This window comes from Sciurus carolinensis, chromosome 4 (assembly GCF_902686445.1).
Source record: "Sciurus carolinensis chromosome 4, mSciCar1.2, whole genome shotgun sequence".
NCBI lineage: Eukaryota > Metazoa > Chordata > Mammalia > Rodentia > Sciuridae > Sciurus > Sciurus carolinensis.
This window is the reverse complement of record NC_062216.1, coordinates 100279642-100298678: the sequence shown is the minus strand read 5'-3', so window position 1 is coordinate 100298678 and position 19037 is coordinate 100279642. Positions and strand designations below refer to the sequence as shown.

Sequence of the window (19037 nt, the reverse complement as noted above, 5' to 3'; positions counted from 1 at the left end):
CATTAGAACTCTTATCTGGATTGTGTTGTTGTAGTTTTCCATCAATGTCAATCACAAGGCTAGGTAATAATAATAATAGATGTTCTTAGAAGTCCCTTGTGTTCTAGACATACTTTTTCTTACCTCCATTGTGGAGTAGTTGTCTAATTGTTTCTTGGTAGTCAGAATTAATCATTTCATCTAGCATAGCAACATCCATTCTTTGGACTACTCATGTCTCTAAAACAAAGACAAAGAACTTGCAGTTCAGTGAAATTATTGTTGTGTCTCCTGGTAGAAGCACTCCTCCCTTTGGAACTAAGACCTCTGGGCCAGCAAACCAAAAAGATGTGGGAACAGGAAGAAAAAGTTTTACTAACTCACCACAAGGTATAATAGTGAGTGGGGCCAATCCCATTATTTTTTTTCCCAATCCCATTTTTACCCATTGCTTCCTGGACCTACCCATGAATCCTGGATAGCATAACATATTAAGTGCTGATTTGGAGATTAAATGGTATTCTGGAGAACCTTGTTCCAGTTCTACAAGGTATTATCACTAAATTAAAACTGTAACTGTGTCTTCGAAAGGTCATTCCATTGTTCCACCAACCAGCTACTGCAGGATGGTTTAGAATATGGTAAGACCAATGAATTTCAGGAGCGTGGTCCTATTGCTGTACTTCATTTGCTATGTAGTGAGTTCCTTGATCAGAAGTAATGCTTTCTGGAATATCATGATAATGGATAAGGCATTCAGTCAAGGTCGTTTTGGCAAAAACCATTGCATAATGGGAAGGCAAAACTATACCCAGATTAAGCATCTGTTCCAGTAAAAATGCTGCCACTTGCATGATGGATACAATCTAGTGTACTTGAACTTGTCACTAGTTAGTGCATTGATCAGCCTCATGAGTGGCATCATACTAGAGACTCAGTGTTGGTCTCTGACGCTGTTTGATTGGCATTCAGCAGTAACTGCAGCCAGGTCAGCCTTCATGACTGGAGTCCATATCATTAGGTTCATGTATAATGTCTTTTCTTGCCACAATGAGTCCATTAGGTGCTGACAGGGGTGGCTGGGGAAAGGGGCACACTGATGTCCACAGAACAGATCATTCTATCCATTTGATTATTAAAATCCTCCTCTGCTGAGGTCACCATTTGGTGAGCATTCACATAAGACAGATATGTTCACATTTTTTGCCCATTCAGAGAGGTATATCCATATACCTTTTCCCCAGACTATCTTGTTATTAATTTTCCAGTCAAGTAGCTTTGAAATCTCTGACCATCCAGCTAGAATGCTGGTCACAGCCCATGAATTGGTATGTAATAGCATGTCTTGTCTTGCCAAGCAAAGTGAACAATCAGGTGTACTACTTGAAGTTCTGCCCACTGGGAGGACTTCCTTTTGCCACTGTCCTTGAGGAATGTCCTAGAAAGGGACTATAATGCCACAGGTGCTTTTGGGTAGTACCTGTCTATCATGCAGAACCATCTGTAAGCAAAACCTGATCTTCCTGTGTCAGCTGATCATAGGAAATTCCCGATGTAGTCATAGGTGCAGGCTTGGAGAGAGAAGGCAGTGTAGCCAGAGGGGACTATGGGCATTTGGGCCACATCTTCTTATAACTGACTTGTGCCTCCAGGGCCTTCTTTGGACTAATATCCTATACTCCACTTCAATTTGATGACAAAGCACTACTGTACATACTGTACATACTCAATTTTATGTTCTTGTGGGTCTTATAACACTCAATCAAGGTAGAACACTTGGGTCTCATGGTAACTTGGTAACACTTGTTTAAATATTCAGTCTCTTTTCTGAGGCCCAGGGGTAGGCCCAGTGGTAGACCAAAAGCTGTTTGTCCAAAGAAGAGTGGCTCTCTGCAAAAGACATCAGGGATTTATTCTAAAAATTTAAGGATCAATTAATTCTGTGAGTGACATTGATGTAGCATCAAAGGACTCCCACCTGTCTTCCCCAGTGATTCAGGATTCCTTCTGTAATTGTCCCCTTTTTACTTTGCTTGACTATTACAGATAATTGGAAAGATAGATTTAAGCATTCTTAGACTCTACAGCTCCCAGAGGGGCAGATTAGTGTCAACTTTATGGACTTTGTCTTCCTTTCTTCACCACTGAATTTATAAAATAATTTTTTAAAGAAAAACATTCTTCTCAACAGGGATGAACAGTTGCTGATTTGGTCTTTGTGTCCTTTGGTCTCTTGGCAGCCAGGGCTCCGATGTAAAACCCATGGTTATCAAAACTGTCATTTATAGCAGAAGCATTTTAAAACTGAAGAACTAGAATCTTTTCCAAAATAACTCAATATTTCAGTAGAATCATGACTTTAAAATAGAGCTATGAAGTTATCTAACTACAATACAGATATAAATTATAAGTAGTATTACTTTTTTTCTCCACATAGTGTTGAATTTCAAGATTATTCTTTTTGTAGAACATTCTAGAATTGGAGAATGAGACAAAAGCTCTCTTACCTACCATTTGGTAACTTGATGTCAGAATTACAGGACACACTAAAGTTAGAAGTCTGTGTTGTTTAGCTATACATGTCAGAGCTTTAAAATTATAAAGAACTGGGGGGAGATCCAGGATGGTGGACTAGAGGGAGGCTGTGTTCCTTGAGGCTCTGTAACTCTGGTTCAAGCAGAGGATATCTGTTTCTTGGTGAGGCAGTTTTTGCTGCTTATCGATCCCCTGCTGTTTACCCCATTTGTCTGCTGTGATCACCTGCAGTCTGCCAGCATATTGACGCCTTTTTTGAGTGCAGATTGCTCACTGTCAGGTGTCTATCATCCGCCATTTGCCTCCCTCTCTCCTGTCCATCACCTGCCTTACACCTATCCATCACCCAACGCACGAGGTTCACCTCCTGATCGCCGACAACAGTCAGCAAACTGACCGCAGACAGCCAGTGGAGCACCAGCTGCCTGCTGTTGCCTGAAAGTTCACTGTCACAGTACCTGCAGGTTTGATTACATGTGGCTGCCGCCATTTTGAGACAACCCCCAGGCCCTGTAGGACCCCTGACCAGACTGACTGAGCCCTGTCTCCAGGATCCCTCAGCCCGACCGATCACTCCCTGTCTCTGGGGCTGTCACATCAACTGATTGCTCCCTGACACCAGGACCCCCAGACCAACTGACTGGACCCTATCGTCGGGACCCCAGACTGACTGATTGTACCAAGCCTCCAGGATCCCACAACCACACCAAACACACCCAACCTCCAGGACCCCTACCTGACCAACCGCATCCCGCCTCCAGGACCTTCTGCTGACCACAGCCACACCCTGAGCTTCAGCTCCCCATTTGCCAACACATTTCGAAGCCATTGCGGCCATCTTGGATAATCCTGGAAGTCATAGCTCTGATCTTTAGGTGGGGTAAATCCCATCCTGAGATGCCTGCTGGACACCTGAAGCTCATTGTCAGGTACCTCTCATGCATCAGGTTACTGAACACTGGGAGTTTTCATTACTATATGACTGTTATACTATAGATTTTCTTTTTTCTCCTTATTAAAAAAAATTAAGTTTTTATTTCTTACTTTTCTTGTTCAGTTTTCCTTTTGTTTACCTGTTCCCTCAGAGTCTCTTTCTCCATTTTTTGCATGCTAACATCCAATTCCTTTTGATTACACTCTCACACTTTCTATTATCTAGAACTTCTGTATATTCTTTTCTTATCCCATTAACAGCCACATTCTACATCCCTCTGCATCCTCTTTGTCCTCCATTTGAAACTGCAGACCTTCTTGCAAATCTGTTTGTTTTACTGAAGATAATATTTGAACTCATTCTGTTTATTATGACAATTTTGTTATTGTCCTCATTGGGGCTATTTGGTCTAGGATTGGAAAGTGTCTGAACTGGGCACTGCTAATATTGATCTTCCCTTAAAGAAAGGGTTTTGGAAACCTATAGGACCACTATAAGCCTATAGGGTGAAATCTGCAATACCCCAGATCTGCACTGCTAGAGGGGAAGATACATGAACAACATGAAAACGAGGGAAGAAAATGATCCAAACAAATCTAGATTCTATATTAATAGAATCCAATAAGAGTATGGTAGAAGAAATGTCAGAAAAGGACCTCAGATTATACATGATTAAGATGATTCACAAAGCAAAGGATGAGATAAGAGAGCAAATGCAGGCAATGAATGATAATACCAATAAGCTGAAAGAGCAACTGCAGGAAGCAAAAAATCATTTCAAAAAACAGATAGAGATTCTCAAAAAAACAAAAACAAAACAAAAAAAAAAACGGAAATCCTCTAAATGAAGGAAACAATAAACCAAATAAAAACTCAATGGAAAGCATCACCAAAAGACTAGACCACTTGGAAGACAGAACCTCAGGCAATGAAGACAAAATTTTTAATCTTGAAAATAAAGTTGCCCAAACAGAGAAGATGGTAAGAAATCATGAACAGAATCTCCAAGAACTATGGGACATCATGAAAAGACCAAATTTAAGAATTATTGGGATTGAGGAAGGCACAGAGATACAAACCAAAGGAATGAACAACCTAGTCAATGAAATAATATCAGAAAATTTCCAAAACCTAAAGAATGAAATGGAAAATCAACTATAAGAGGCTTACAGAACACCAAATGCACAAAATCACAACAGATCCACACCAAGGCACATTATAATGAAAATGCCTAATACTCAAAATAAAGATAGGATTTTGAAGTCTGCGAGAGAAAAGGATCAGATTACATATAGGGTGAGATCAATACGGATAGCAGCCGACTTCTCAACACAGAATCTAAAAGCTAGAAGGGCCTGGAATGACATATTTCAAGCTCTGAAAGAACATGGTTGCCAACCAAGAATCCTATACCCAGCAAAACTAACCTTCAGATTTGAAGATGAAATAAAATCCTTCCATGATAAACAAAAGTTAAAGGAATTTACAAATAGAAAGCCTGCACTACAGAATGTTCTCAACAAAATATTCTATGAGGAGGAAATGAAAAACAACAATGTAGGTCAGCAAAGGGAGGAACTACCTTAGAGAAAAACCACTCAAAGGAGAAACCAAGCCAACTAAAAACCAAAAATAAGCCAAATGACTAGGAATACAAATCATATCTCAATAATAACCCTGAACGTTAATGGCCTAAACTCATCAATCAAAAGACATAGACGGGCAGAATGGATAAAAAGAAAGACCCAACAATATGTTGCATGCAAGACTCATCTCATGGAAAAAGACATTCACAGAATAAAGGTGAAACGATGGGAAAAAATCTACCATGCACATGGACTCAGTAAAAAGTGGGGTTTCCATCCTTATATCAGATAAAGTGGACTTCAAGCCAAAGTTAGTCAGAAGGGATAAAGAAGGACATTTCATACTGCTTAAGGGAACCATAAATCAGGAAGACATAGCGATAGTAAATATTTATGCCCCAAACAATGGTGCATCCCTGTACATCAAATGAATCCTTCTCAATTTCAGGAATCACATAGACCACAACACAATAATTCTGGGTTACTTTAATGCACCACTGTCACCACTAGATAGATCTTCCAAACAAAAACCAACCAAAGAAGCCACAGAACTCAATAACACAATCAATAACCTAGACTTAATAGACATATATAGAATATTCCATCCATCAATGAGCGGATTCACTTTTATCTCAGTAGCACATGGAACCTTCTCGAAAATGGACCATATGTTATGCCACAAAGCAGCCCTTAGGAAATGCAAAAAAATAGAGATACTGCCTTGTGTTCTGTCAGATCATAATGGAATGAGAGTAGAAATCAATGACAAAATAAAAAACAGAAATTACTCCAACACCTGGAGACTAAATAATATGCTATTGAATGAAACATGGATAACAGAAAACATCAGGGAGGAGATAAAAAATTCTGAGAGGTCAATGAGAATGACGATACAACATATCAAAATCTCTAGGACACTGTGAAAGTGATACTAAGAGGAAAATTCATTACATGGAGTGCATTCCAGAAAAGAATGAAAAGTCAACAACTAATGACCTAACATTACAGCTCAAAGCCCTAGAAAAAGAAGAACAGAATAACAGCAAAAGTAGTAGAAGACAGGAAATAATTAAAATTAGAGCTGAAATCAATGAAATTGAAACAAAAGAAACAATTCAAAAAATTGACAAAACAAAGAGTTGGTTCTTTGAGAAAGTAAACAAAATAGACAAACCCTTAGCCACACTAACAAAGAGAAGAAGAGAGAAAACTCAAATTACTAAAATTCATGATGAAAAAGGAAATATCACAGAAGACACCACTGAGACACAGAACATAAAGAGAAGCACTTTGAAAATCTGTATTCCAACAAATAGAAACTACCGAAGACATTGACAAATTTCTAGAGACATATGCATCTCCCAAACTGAACCAGGAGGACATACACAATTTAAACAGATAAATATCAAGCAATGAAATAGAAGAAGCCATTAAAAACCTACCATCCAAGAAAAGCCCAGTACCAGATGGATTCTCAGCTGAATTCTACAAGACCTTCAAAGAAGAACTCATTCCAATACTTCTCAAAGTATTCCAGGAAATAGAAAAGGAGGGTACCCTACCGAACTCATTCTATGAAGCTAATATCACCCTCATACTCAAACCAGGCAAAGACACATCAAAGAAAGAAAATTTTAGACCAATATCCTTGATGAATATAGATGCAAAGATGCTTAACAAAATATTGGCAAACTGTATCCAAAAACATATTAAGAAAATCGTGCACCACAATGAAGTGGGGTTCATCCCTGGAATGCAAGGATGGTTTAACATCTGTAAAGCAGTAAACGTAATCCATCATGTCAATAGACTTAAGGTTAAGAATCATATGGTTATTTCAATTGATGCAGAAAAAGCATTCGACAAAATACATCACCCCTTCATGCTCAAAAAACTAGAAAAAATAGGGATAGTAGGAATATACCTGAACATTTTAAAGGCTATTTATGCTAAGTCCATGGCCAAAATCATTCTTTTTTTTTTTTATTGTAAACAAATGGGATACATGTTGTTTCTCTGTTTGTACATGGCGTAAAGGCATACCATTTGTGTAATCATAAATTTACATAGGGTAATGTTGTTTGATACATTCTGTTATTTTTTCCCTTCCCCCCCACCTCTCCCACCCCTCCCACCCCTCTTTTCCCTCTATACAGTCCTTCGTTGCTCCATTCTTATCCCCGTCCCTAACCCTAACTCTAACCCTAGCACTAACCCCTCCCACCCCCTATTATGTGTCATCATCCACTTATTAGCGATATCATTCGTCCTTTGGTTTTTTGAGATTGGCTTATCTCACTTAGCATGATATGCTCCAATTTCATCCATTTGCCTGCAAGTGCCATAATTTTATCATTCTTTATGGCTGTGTAATATTCCATTGTATATATATACCACAGTTTCTTTATCCATTCATCAATTGAAGGACATCTAGGTTGGTTCCAAAATCTGGCTATTGTGAATTGAGCAGCTATGAACATTGATGTGGCTGTATCTCTGTAATATGCTGATTTTAAGTCCTTTGGGTATAGGCCGAGGAGTGGGATAACTGGGTCAAATGGTGGTTCCATTCCAAGTTTTCTAAGGAATGCTTTCCAGAGTGGCTGCACTAATTTGCAGCCCCACCAGCAATGTATGAATGTACCTTTCTCCCACATCCTCGCCAACACCTGTTGTTGCTTATATTCTTGATAATCGCCATTCTAATTGGGGTGAGATGGAATCTTAGGGTGGTTTTGATTTGCATTTCTCTTATTACTAGAGATGTTGAACATTTTTCCATATGTTTGTTGATTGTTTGTAGATCTTCTTCTGTGAAGTATCTATTCATTTCCTTAGCCCATTTGTCAATTGGATTATTTGCATTCTTGGTGTAGAGTTTTTTGAGTTCTTTATAGGTTCTGGAGATTAGTGCTCTATCTGAAGTATGATTGGCAAAGATTTTCTCCCACTCTGTAGGCTCTTTCTTCGCATTGCTGATAGTTTCCTTTGCTGAGAGAAAGCTTTTTACTTTGAATCTATCCCAGTTATTGATACTCGTTTTTATTTCTTGTGCTATGGGAGTCCTGTTGAGGAAGTCTGGTCCTAAGCTGACATGTTGAAGCTTTGGACCTACTTTTTCTTCTATAAGATGCAAGGTCTCTGGTCTGATTCTGAGGTCCTTAATCCATTTTGAGTTGAGTTTCATGCATGGTGAGAGATATGGGTTTAGTTTCATTCTGTTGCATATGGATTTCCAATTCTTGCAGCACGATTTGTTGAAGAGGCTATCTTTTCTCCATTGTATATTTTGTCCCCTTTGTCTAGTATGAGAAAATTGTATTTATTTGGGTTTGTGTCCGTGTCCTCTATTCTGTTCCATTGATCCACCTTTCTATTTTGGTACCAATACCATGCCATTTTTGTTACTATTGCTTTGTAGTAGAGTTGAAGATCTGGTATTGTGATACCCCCTGCTTCACTCTTTCTCCCAAGAATTGCTTTGGCTATTCTGAGTTTATTATTCTTCCAGATGAATTTCATGATTGCTTGCTCTATTTCTGTAAGGTACATCATTGGGATTTTAATTGGAATTGCATTGAATCTGTATAGCACTTTTGGTAGTATAGCCATTTTGCTTTCAGTTTTTCACCATTTAGAATGATATTAGCCATGGGCTTAGCATAGATGGCCTTTACAATGTTAAGGAATGTTCCCACTATCCCTATTTTTTCTAGTGTTTTGAGCATGAAGGGGTGCTGTATTTTATCAAATGCTTTTTCTGCATCTATCGAAATAATCATGTGATTCTTGGCTTTAAGTCTATTGATATGGTGAATTACATTTATTGATTTCCTGATGTTGAACCAACCTTGAATCCCTGGGATGAAACCCACTTGATCATGGTGCACTATCTTTTTAATATGTTTTTGTTTGCAATTTGCTAAAATTTGGTTTAGAATTTTTGCATCGATGTTCATTAAGGATATTGGTCTGAAATTTTCTTTCCTCGATGTGTCTCTGTCTGGTTTAGGTATCAGGGTAATATTGGCTTCATAGAATGAGTTTGGGAGGGTTCCCTCCTCTTCTATTTTATGGAATACTTTGGGAAGTACTGGAATGAGCTCTTCTTTAAAGGTTTTGTAGAACTCGGCGGAGAACCCATCTGGTCCTGGACTTTTCTTTGTTGGTAGGCTTTTGATGACTTCTTCTATTTCATTACTTGAAATTGGTCTATTTGAATTGTGTATGTCCTCCTCATTCAGTTTAGGCAATTCATATGTCTCTAGAAACCTGTTGATGTCTTCGAAATTTTCTATTTTGTTGGAGTATAGATTTTCAAAATAGCTTCTAATTATGTTTTGTATTTCAGTCGTGTCTGCTGTGATATTTCCTTGTTCATTCCGAATTTTGATGATTTGGGTTTTCTCTCATCTTCTCTTTGTTAGTGTGGCTAAAGGTTTATCAATTTTGTTTATTTTTTCGAAGAACCAACTATTTATTTTGTCCATTTTTTGTATTGTTTCTTTTGTTTCAATTTCATTGATTTCAGTTCTGAGTTAAACTATTTACTGTCTTCTACTACTTTTGATGTTGGTCTGTTCTTCTTTTTCTAGGGCTTTGAGCTGTAGTGTTAGGTCGTTTATTTGTTGCGTTTTACTTCTTTTATTCAATGTGCTCCATGAAATAAATTTTCCTCTGAGAACTGCTTTCATAGGGTCCCAGAGATTTTGATATGATGTTTCTTTGTTCTCACTGACCTCTAAGAATTTTTTAATTTCCTTCCTAATATCTTCTGTTATCCATTCATCATATAATAGCATATTGTTTAATCTCCAGGTGTTGGAGTAGTTTCTGTTTTTTACTCTTTCATTTATTTCTAACTTCAATCCATTATGATCTGATAGAATACAAGGTAGTGTCTCTATCTTCTTGTATTTGCTATCATTAGCTTTGTGGCATAATATATGGTCTATTTTAGAGAATGATCCATGTGCTGCTGAGAGAAAGTGTATTCGCTCTTGGTTGGATGGTATATTCTGTAAATGTCTGTTAAGTCTAAATTATTGATTGTGTTATTGAGATCTATGGTTTCTTTGTTCAATTTTTGTTTGGAAGATCTGTCCAGTGGTGAGAGAGGCATGTTAAAATCACCTAGTATTACTGTGTTATGGTCTATTTGGTTTCTAAAACTGAGAAGGATTTGTTTGACATACATGGATGAGCCACTGTTTGGGGCATAAATATTTATGATTGTTATATCTTGCTGATTTATGCTTCCCTTAAGCAGTATGAAATGTCCTTCTTTATCCCTTCTGAGTAACTTTGGTTTGAAGTCCACATTATCTGAAATGAGGATGGATACTCCAGCTTTTTTGCTGAGTCCATGTGAATGGTATGTTTTTCCCCCATCCTTTCACCTTTAGTCTATGGGTATCTCTTTCTATGAGATGAGTCTCTTGCAGGCAACATATTGTTGGATCTTTCTTTTTAATCCAATCTGCCAGTCTATGTCTTTTGATTGATGAATTCAGGCCATTAACATTCAGGGTTATTATTGAGATATGATTTGTATTCCTGGTGATTTGGTTCATATTTAAAATTTTATTTATTTATTATTTCTCTTTTGACACATCTTGGTTCCTCCTTTATTTGACAGTTCCTTTAGGATAATTCCTCCCTTTGCTGATTTGCTTCTTTGCTTTTTATCTCTTCCTCATGAAATATTTTGCTCAGAATGTTCTGTAATGCTGGCTTTCTTTTTGTAAATTCTTTTAGCTTTTGTTTATCATGGAATGATTTTATTTCATCATCAAATTTGAAGGTAAGTTTTGCTGGGTATAAGATTCTTGGTTGGCATCCATTTTCTTTCAGAGCTTGAAAAATGTTGTTCCAGGCTCTTCTAGCTTTTAGGCTCTGGATTGAAAAATCTGCTGATATCCGTATTGGTTTCCCCCTGAATGTAATTTGGTTCTTTTCTCTCACAGCCTTTAAAATTCTGTCTTTATTTGTATGTTAGGTATTTTCATTATAATGTGCCTTGGTGTGGGTCTGTTGTATTTTGTGTATTTGGAGTCCTATAAGCCTCTTGGACTTGATTTTCCATTTCATTCTTCAGATTTGGGAAATTTTCTGATATTATTTCATTGAATAGATTGTTCATTCCTTTGGTTTGTTTCTCTAAGCCTTCCTCAATCCCAATAATTCTCAAATTTGGCCTTTTCATGATATCCCATAGTTCTTGGAGATTCTGTTCATGATTTCTTACCATCTTCTCTGTTTGTTCGACTTTGTTTTCAAGGTTAAATATTTTGTCTTCAGTATCTGAGGTTCTGTCTTCCAGGTGTTCTATCCTATTGGTTATGCTTTCTATGGAGTTCTTAATTTGGTTTATTGTTTCCTTCATTTTAAGGATTTCTGTTTGGTTTTTTTTTCAATATCTCTAACTCTTTATTGAAATGATCTTTTGCTTCCTGTATTTGCTCTTTTAACTGTCAATTGGTGCGATCATTCAATGCCTGCATTTGCTCTTTCATCTCATCATTCAATGCCTGCATTTGCTCTTTCATCTCATCGTTTGATTCTCTGATCATTTTAATTATGTACATTCTGAACTCCCTTTCTGTCATTTCTTCTGCCATGCTGTCATTGGATTTTATTGATGTAACATCTAGATTTGTTTGGGGCATTTTCTTCCCTTGTTTTCTCATATTGTTCAGAAATCAGTGGATCATTAAGATATTGCGAATTTCCTCTATTGACTTATAATGTCCCTGAAGATTGCTAGTATATCCCCTCTTATCCTTCAGTAGCCTGAAGTCTTGGAGGAAGTTGATAATGTGGTGCTCCACAAGGAAGTTCCCTCTCTAGGGGTGGTGACCCTCAGGTGTGTATATTCCCTGCTAGTGGGCAGAGGTGCCTCCACTTGTTGACCAATGGTCATCCAAAGGGGAACTAGGCTGCGGGCTGAGGCAAGGCCTGTTTGTGCCTGTGTCTCTGGTTTTACCGACCTTGTGGGAAAACCTCACCCAGCGGGGAGGACTTACCCGGAGGGGAGGTCTCGCTGGTCAGTTCCCCTCCTAGAGGTTCCCCTCAATCTACAACTACTGCCTTGGCTGGGCTCCCTTCCTCTGCAAAGTCCCAGGGGCCCAGACCTGCCTCCTGGTCCAGGGAGCCTCACCCTTCACAGACGAGTCTTCTTAGGCTGCCTCTCCTCAGAGAATCTGCCCCGCAGTCCTGGAAACTTCGCTCAGCCCCTAGGCGTGTCTCTGTGCAGCTCTTCCACCAAGAAGTCGCCTAGGTCCTGGGACTTGCTCTGCACCTAATCACCTGGCTATGCGGCCCCTCCTCTGAGCCGCCACCTGGAGTTCCATACAATAGCTCCGAGACCCAGAGACCCGCCACACACCTCTTCCTCCGGACAGCCGCCCGGTGTTCCGACGCAGTCACTAGGAGTCCAAACAACTCACTCCGCGTCTCCTCTTCCCGCCAACCACCCGTAGCCCTAGGCAGTCAATCAGAGTACAAGTGACCCGCCCTGTTCCTCCTCCTCCTCAGGTTAGCCCCCCGGGTGTTCAGGAGCTGTTGCTCGGAGACCAAGCGACCCACTGCGCTCCTCCTCCAGGCAGGCCACCAGTGTTCAGGAGCGGTTGCTTTGAGTCCAAACAACTCACCACTCGCCTCCTCCTCTGGCAACCGCCTGTAGCTCTGATGCAGTCACTCCTAGACTAAGTGACCCGCCGCATTCCTCCTCTTCCTTCGGGCAGCCCCCCGGTGTTCAGAAGCGGTCGCTCTGAGTCCAAACAGCTCGCCATGCAGCTCCTCCTCAGGCAGCTACCCGGAGCCCCAGTGGTTGCTCCGAGTCCAAGCGCTGTGCTGAGCCGCCTCCTCTACGATGATCCCAGTTGTCCATGTTACTGCTCCAGTGGGGGGAGGGGCGTCTTGCCAGGCAACTCTACTTCACAAAGTTCCCTGCTTTCCGGGGCTACTGCCCCATCTGGGACGCCTCCCCAATGGGAGAGACTCACCCGGAGGCTTTAAGTTGGTCCCAAGTCTCTCACTATCTCCTCTTTTGAATCCTGCATCCTGGAGCAACATGAAATGCAGTTGCCCTCTAGTCCACCATCTTGAAACCTCCCAAAATCATTCTTAATGGAGAAAAACTGAAACCATTTCCTTTAAAATCAGGAACAAGACAGGGATGTCCTCTTTCACCTCTTCTATTCAACATTGTCCTTGAAACTCTAGCCAGAGTAATTTGGCAGACTAAAGAAATTAAAGGGATAGGAATAGGAAAAGAGGAACTTAAGCTGTCCCTATTTGCTGATGACATGATTCTATATTTAGAGGATCCAAAAAACACCTCCAGAAAACTTCTAAACCTCATCAATGAATTCAGCAAAATAGCAGGCTATAAAATCAACACGCATATATCTAAAGCATTTTTATACGCAAGCGACAAAACATCTGAAAATTAAATGAGGAAAACAACTCTATTTGTAATAGCCTCAAAAAAAAAAATACTTGGAAATCAATCTAACCAAAGAGGTAAAAGATCTCTACAATGAAAACTTCGAAGGATTAAAGAAAGAAATTGAGGAAGACCTTAGAAGATGGAAAGATCTCCCATGTTCTTGGATAGGCAGAATTAATATTGTCAAAATGGCCATACTACCAAAAGTGTTATGCAGAGTAAATGCAATTCCAATTAAAATCCCAATGATGTACCTTACAGAAATAGAGCAAGCAATCATGAAATTCATCTGGAAGAATAAAAAACCCAGAATAGCTAAAACAATCCTTAGCAGGAAGAGTGAAACAGGGAGTATCGCAATACCAGAACTTCAACTATACTACAAAGCAATGGTAACAAAAATGGCATGGTACTGGCACAAAAATAGACAGGAAGATCAATGGTACAGAATAGAGGACACAGACACAAACCCAAATAAATACAATTTTCTCATACTAGACAAAGGTGCCAAAAATATGCAATGGAGAAAGGATAGCGTCTTCAACAAATGGTGCTGGGAGAATTGGAAATCCATATGCAACAGGATGATACTAAACCCCTATCTCTCACCCTGCACAAAAATCAACTCACAATGGATCAATGACCTTGAAATCAGACCAGAGACCCTGCATCTTATAGAAGAAAAAGTAGGTCCAAATCTTCAACTTGTTGGCTTAGGATCAGACTTCCTTAACAGTACTCCCATAGCACAAGAAATAAAAGCAAGAATCAATAAGCAGGATAGATTTAAACTAAATAGCTTTCTCTCAGCAAAGGAAACTATCAGCAATGCAAAGAGAGAGCCTACAGAGTGGGAGAATATTTTTGTCACTCATTCTTCAGATAGAGCATTAATCTCCAGAATCTATAAAGAATTCAAAAAACTCTACACCAAGAATACAAATAATCCAATCAACAGATGGGCTAAGGATATGAACAGACACTTCACCGAAGAATATCTACAAGCAATCAGCAAACATATGAAGAAATGTTCACCATCTATAGTAATAAGAGAAATGCAAATCAAAACTACACAAAGATTCCATCTCACCCCAATTAGAATGACGATTATCAAGAATACAATCAACAACAGGTGTTGGTGAGGATGTGGGGAGAAAGGTACACTCATACATTGCTGGTGGGACTGCAAATTAGTGCAGCCACTCTGGAAAGCAGTGTGGAGATTCCTTAGAAAACTTGGAATGGACCCACCATTTGACCCAGTTATCCCACTCCTCGGCCTATACCCAAAGGACTTAAAATCAGCATATTACAGAGATACAGCCACATCAATGTTCATAGCTGCTCAATTCACAATAGCCAGATTTTGGAACCAACCTAGATGTCCTTCAGTTGATGAATGGATAAAGAAACTGTGGTATATATATATATATATATATATACAATGGAATATTACTCAGCTATAAAGAATAATAAAATTATGGCATTTGCAGGCAAATGGATGATATTGGAGAATATCATGATGAGTGAGATAAGCCAATCTCAAAAAACCAAAGGATGAATGATCTCTCTGTTAAGTGGATGATGACACATAATGGGTGGTGGAGGGGGACAAGAATGGAGGAAGGAAGGACTGTGTAGAGGGAAAAGAGGGGTGGGGGGGAAGGAAAAAATAACAGAATAAATCAAACATCATTTCCCTATGTAAACATATGATTACGCAAATGGTATGCTGTTACTCCATGTACAAACAGAAACAAAATGCATCCCATTTGTTTACAATAAAAATAAATTAAAAATAAATAAATAAAGTTAAAAAAAATTGTAAAGAACTGGGGCTGGAGAATTTCCCATTAAGGTGATATCTTGTAGCCATGTCAGTTTACAGACATAAAGAACAAGCCTCAGAAGTTCTGAGAGACTTTGTATAATCAGTGCTTGGTTGAAATAAAACTAGGATTTAAGCCTCCTCACTTCCAATATTGGAAGAATTGGAACTTTGGTCTAAGTTGCTATATGACCTTATAGAGAGCATCTGAACTGAGCATGTGTGTTTTTTTTTTTAGCCACGGGTTCTATTCAGCTTCCTTTGGTTAAGGGAAGTCTGAGTCTTGTTTGGTTTGGGTTCATTGTTCACGCACCATCAGGTTCAGGAGCATATGTCAGTGACATTTTGTAATGCAATTCCCTTCCAAAAGATAAAACTTTGGAGGCATCCTCATATATTTATGGATATCCACTTTACAAAATCATGGAGGAAAATGTGGTACTTCTGATATATTTCCTGTAGATTTATCCTCATTAAAGTTATCTCATTAGTATGTTTTGCAGCTATGTTTTCATCCAGGGATAGACAATAATTAGAATCCATGACATGCACTGAGTGCCTACTATGAAGAACAAGTCTGGAAGGCTACAATACCTGCTTTCAAAAGTCCTAACTCTCATGTGCGGTAGAATTAAGAGAGTTATCGGTAGAGGATGTATAATGTTCTTTGGTGGTTAAATGACATGTTTTAGTTAACTATCAAAAAGTGACAAGTTTGAGCTTTGAAAATCTGAAACAGAAAAGTCACAAGAATCTAACAGAGGGGAAAAGAACAAGTCTTGACAACTACTTACATTAAAGAAGTTAAAAATCCAAGGTGGGGGAGAATATCAATAAGATAAAACCCTTGCAAAATCACCTGTCTCCGAGTTTAAACATTTTTCAACTGGGATTTGAGGGAAAGCTTCAGTGTGGGAAGTAAGTAGAATCGTATATGCTAGTAGTACTTAGCATGGACACTTTGCCTATAGAAGAGGCTTCCTCTGACACAGCTCCCTTGGGGCTATGCTGGAATACAGGTCTTTTTCTATCCTAAGACATATCTCTGTTTGATTCCGAAGAAGGCTGAGACCTCTGAGAATGAAGGCACTTTTTCTTATTCATGGAGGCATGCTTAGTTAATGTTAAAGGATAGAAAGATGAATAAATAGTTTTAGAGAATTTATTCACCCTACTAAGAGAAAGTTATTAATCCACATAGCTTGACTTGCATTCCATGTTCAATCTTCCTAGATACAACTTTGACTCAGTGTAAAATAGTTCTTTTAAATGGGTAAAGTTCTATAGCATGTACACTAGGACTGTGGCTTCTCCCAAGTTAGAAGGTTGGGCTTTGTAAAGTAACAGAAGCTATGGTAGCAGTGGCAACTCAGTACTTACAGCTAATAGGCAGCTGTCTTCACTCCCATCACTTTGGATTTTTCTTTTAAGTAATCTTATAAAACCATGGGTCTCAAAGTGTGGTTCTGGGACCAATAGCAATAGCTTCATCTGAGATTATCCAAAATGAAAATTCTTAGGCTTTGAGTTGGACCCACTGAATTAAAAACTCTGGAGATAGGGCTCAGCAATTTCTGTTTTAACAAGCAGGTGATTATGATGCACACTAAGGTTGATCTACTTTACATCATGGTGCCATGGACTAAAATGAATACCATGAATAAGTCAGTTTGAGTAATGCTACAAATGTGTACATTCCATTGAAAAAAATTACAAGATTTATTGTCAAATTAAAGGCCAAGTATTCTGTAGCAGGAAGCTTGAGAAACTAAGCATTGCTATTTCTTAACATTGTTTGATCATGGAAACTTTGAGAGAATCAATATCTCCTATCCTGATCCTGGTAAGAGGTATGCTCATTTAGTTAAGTGTTGGTGGGAGTGTTATGTACTGTTCATATCTCTGGGAAGTCTAATACCCTGGAAAATTTTGGAAGTCACAGATTGAAGATAATATAGTCTCTGTCAGTCTGAGTTCCTGAACAACATTGTGCCACCATCCAATTGCCTCATTGGAAATCACCTTGGATGGTTTGACAAATGAACTGCCATTGTGTTATAAAAGGAAAAATTTCCACCTGTAACAGGACATGCTTAAGGTACAAAAAACTAACTGCTGTGTGTCAAGCAAAGTGATAAAAGATCAAGAACTTGTCTGGTGGCCTGAGAGCAGTCAAAAGTTGCAAGGGTGGGAGATGTGGGAGAAAAGGCATTTAGAAAGTTTCTCTAGTTCTTTGACCAAGTGTGGGTTGGAAGAAGTGCAGCCTTAACTGTAATCAAAGGCAGCATTATGCTTCCACAAGAATCCCAAGAAAAGTATAATTATGTGAGAATAGAAACTGTGGGATCAATCTCAAAAGGAAATGGTGGAGAGATTCAACCAGTTAGAGTAAAATTTGCAGGTAAAATTCTCTCTGAATGTGGAGACACCAAAGTAGCTCTGGATGACAAGATGGCAAGGATTATTTCTTATTTAGAGATGATGACATTCTTGGAAAGCATGCAGACTGAAATAAATCACCATGGAAATGGTATCATATAAAGCTGCCCATTCTCCTAAAGTTCTGAACTCTTTCATTGTATAAGTAATTTCCATGTTTCTCTTTCACAGTAAACTAATATCTAAGCTAATGGCATCTATTGGTTATAAAATTTAGTTTCACTTTATTGGTATAAACATTTCCAAGTAAAATATTTAAATGAGGAAGACAAATTATGAGAGAACATGAATTCTTGAAGGAAAACACACTTTACTGGACATGATGGAAGACTCTCTTGACCCATTAACATGGACCTTGTTTTAAAGAACCGTATGCAGCCAGTAGGAATCATCCCCTCATGTAGGGTGCTGGATTTCCTGCTTCATGACCACTGCTACCATGAAAGCCCCTTTCTAGGATTCAAAACCCTTTGACTTCTCTCCCTGAATAGACCAAATTTATTCACTGGTGTGTGACTGCTTGACTGGTAAGTGAACAGACACAGCTTCAAGTATTTATAAGTGAGTTAGTTGATCTATTTATTGGTAGTTCTAGTGATCTTTTATTCTCAGACAGAACCCATCATGCAGTTTTGGGTTAGTTTGTTACAAAAATCTGTTTTCATCTCACCAAGATATTTGGGGAAACACTGGTCTAGTTATTGTTACTTTTACAAATGCAATGGGGTAAGTGGGGGTCGCCAGAATCCTAGGTTTGAATCTTCTTTTTTTTTTTTTTTCTTGGTACCAGCAATTGAATCTAGGGGTTGCTTAACTACATCCCCAGCCTTTATTTTTTTTATTTTGAGATAGGGTCTTGTTAAGTTGTGAAAACTGACTTTGAACTTGTGATCCTCCTGCCTCAGCCTTCTGAGTTGCTAGAATTACAGGTGTGCATCCAACCTGGTTTGAATCTTTCCTTCAATATTATTAACAATCTTGAACTGGTTACTTCATGTTTATAAACCTTAGTTTTTTTTGGTTTTTTGTTTTTTTTTTTTGTAAAGACATAATATTTCATTGGTTTACGGTTGGGTTTCGAATAGTAAAACAGATTAACGAGAACTAGTGGTGTTCAAAAAGATTTTTTGTGAGCCCAATCTGGTCTTTTTAAAGGTTAAGATTCATGTAGATACTTTATTGCTCTGGAGTTTGTGGATTAAAGAAAATTCATTTCTGAGAGTCACATTATCAGTTTTTTGTTGACTTAGGACACAGTGCATTCACTAGATCGGCTTTTTTTTA

The 19037-nt window shown here is 38.6% G+C and overlaps 1 pseudogene; it reads left to right on the top strand.

Moving 5' to 3' along the window:
* The window catches only part of LOC124982853 (10 kDa heat shock protein, mitochondrial-like), a 37627-nt pseudogene extending 19803 nt beyond the window's left edge, over positions 1–17824 (top strand).
* Positions 17825–19037: the final 1213 nt, after the last annotated feature.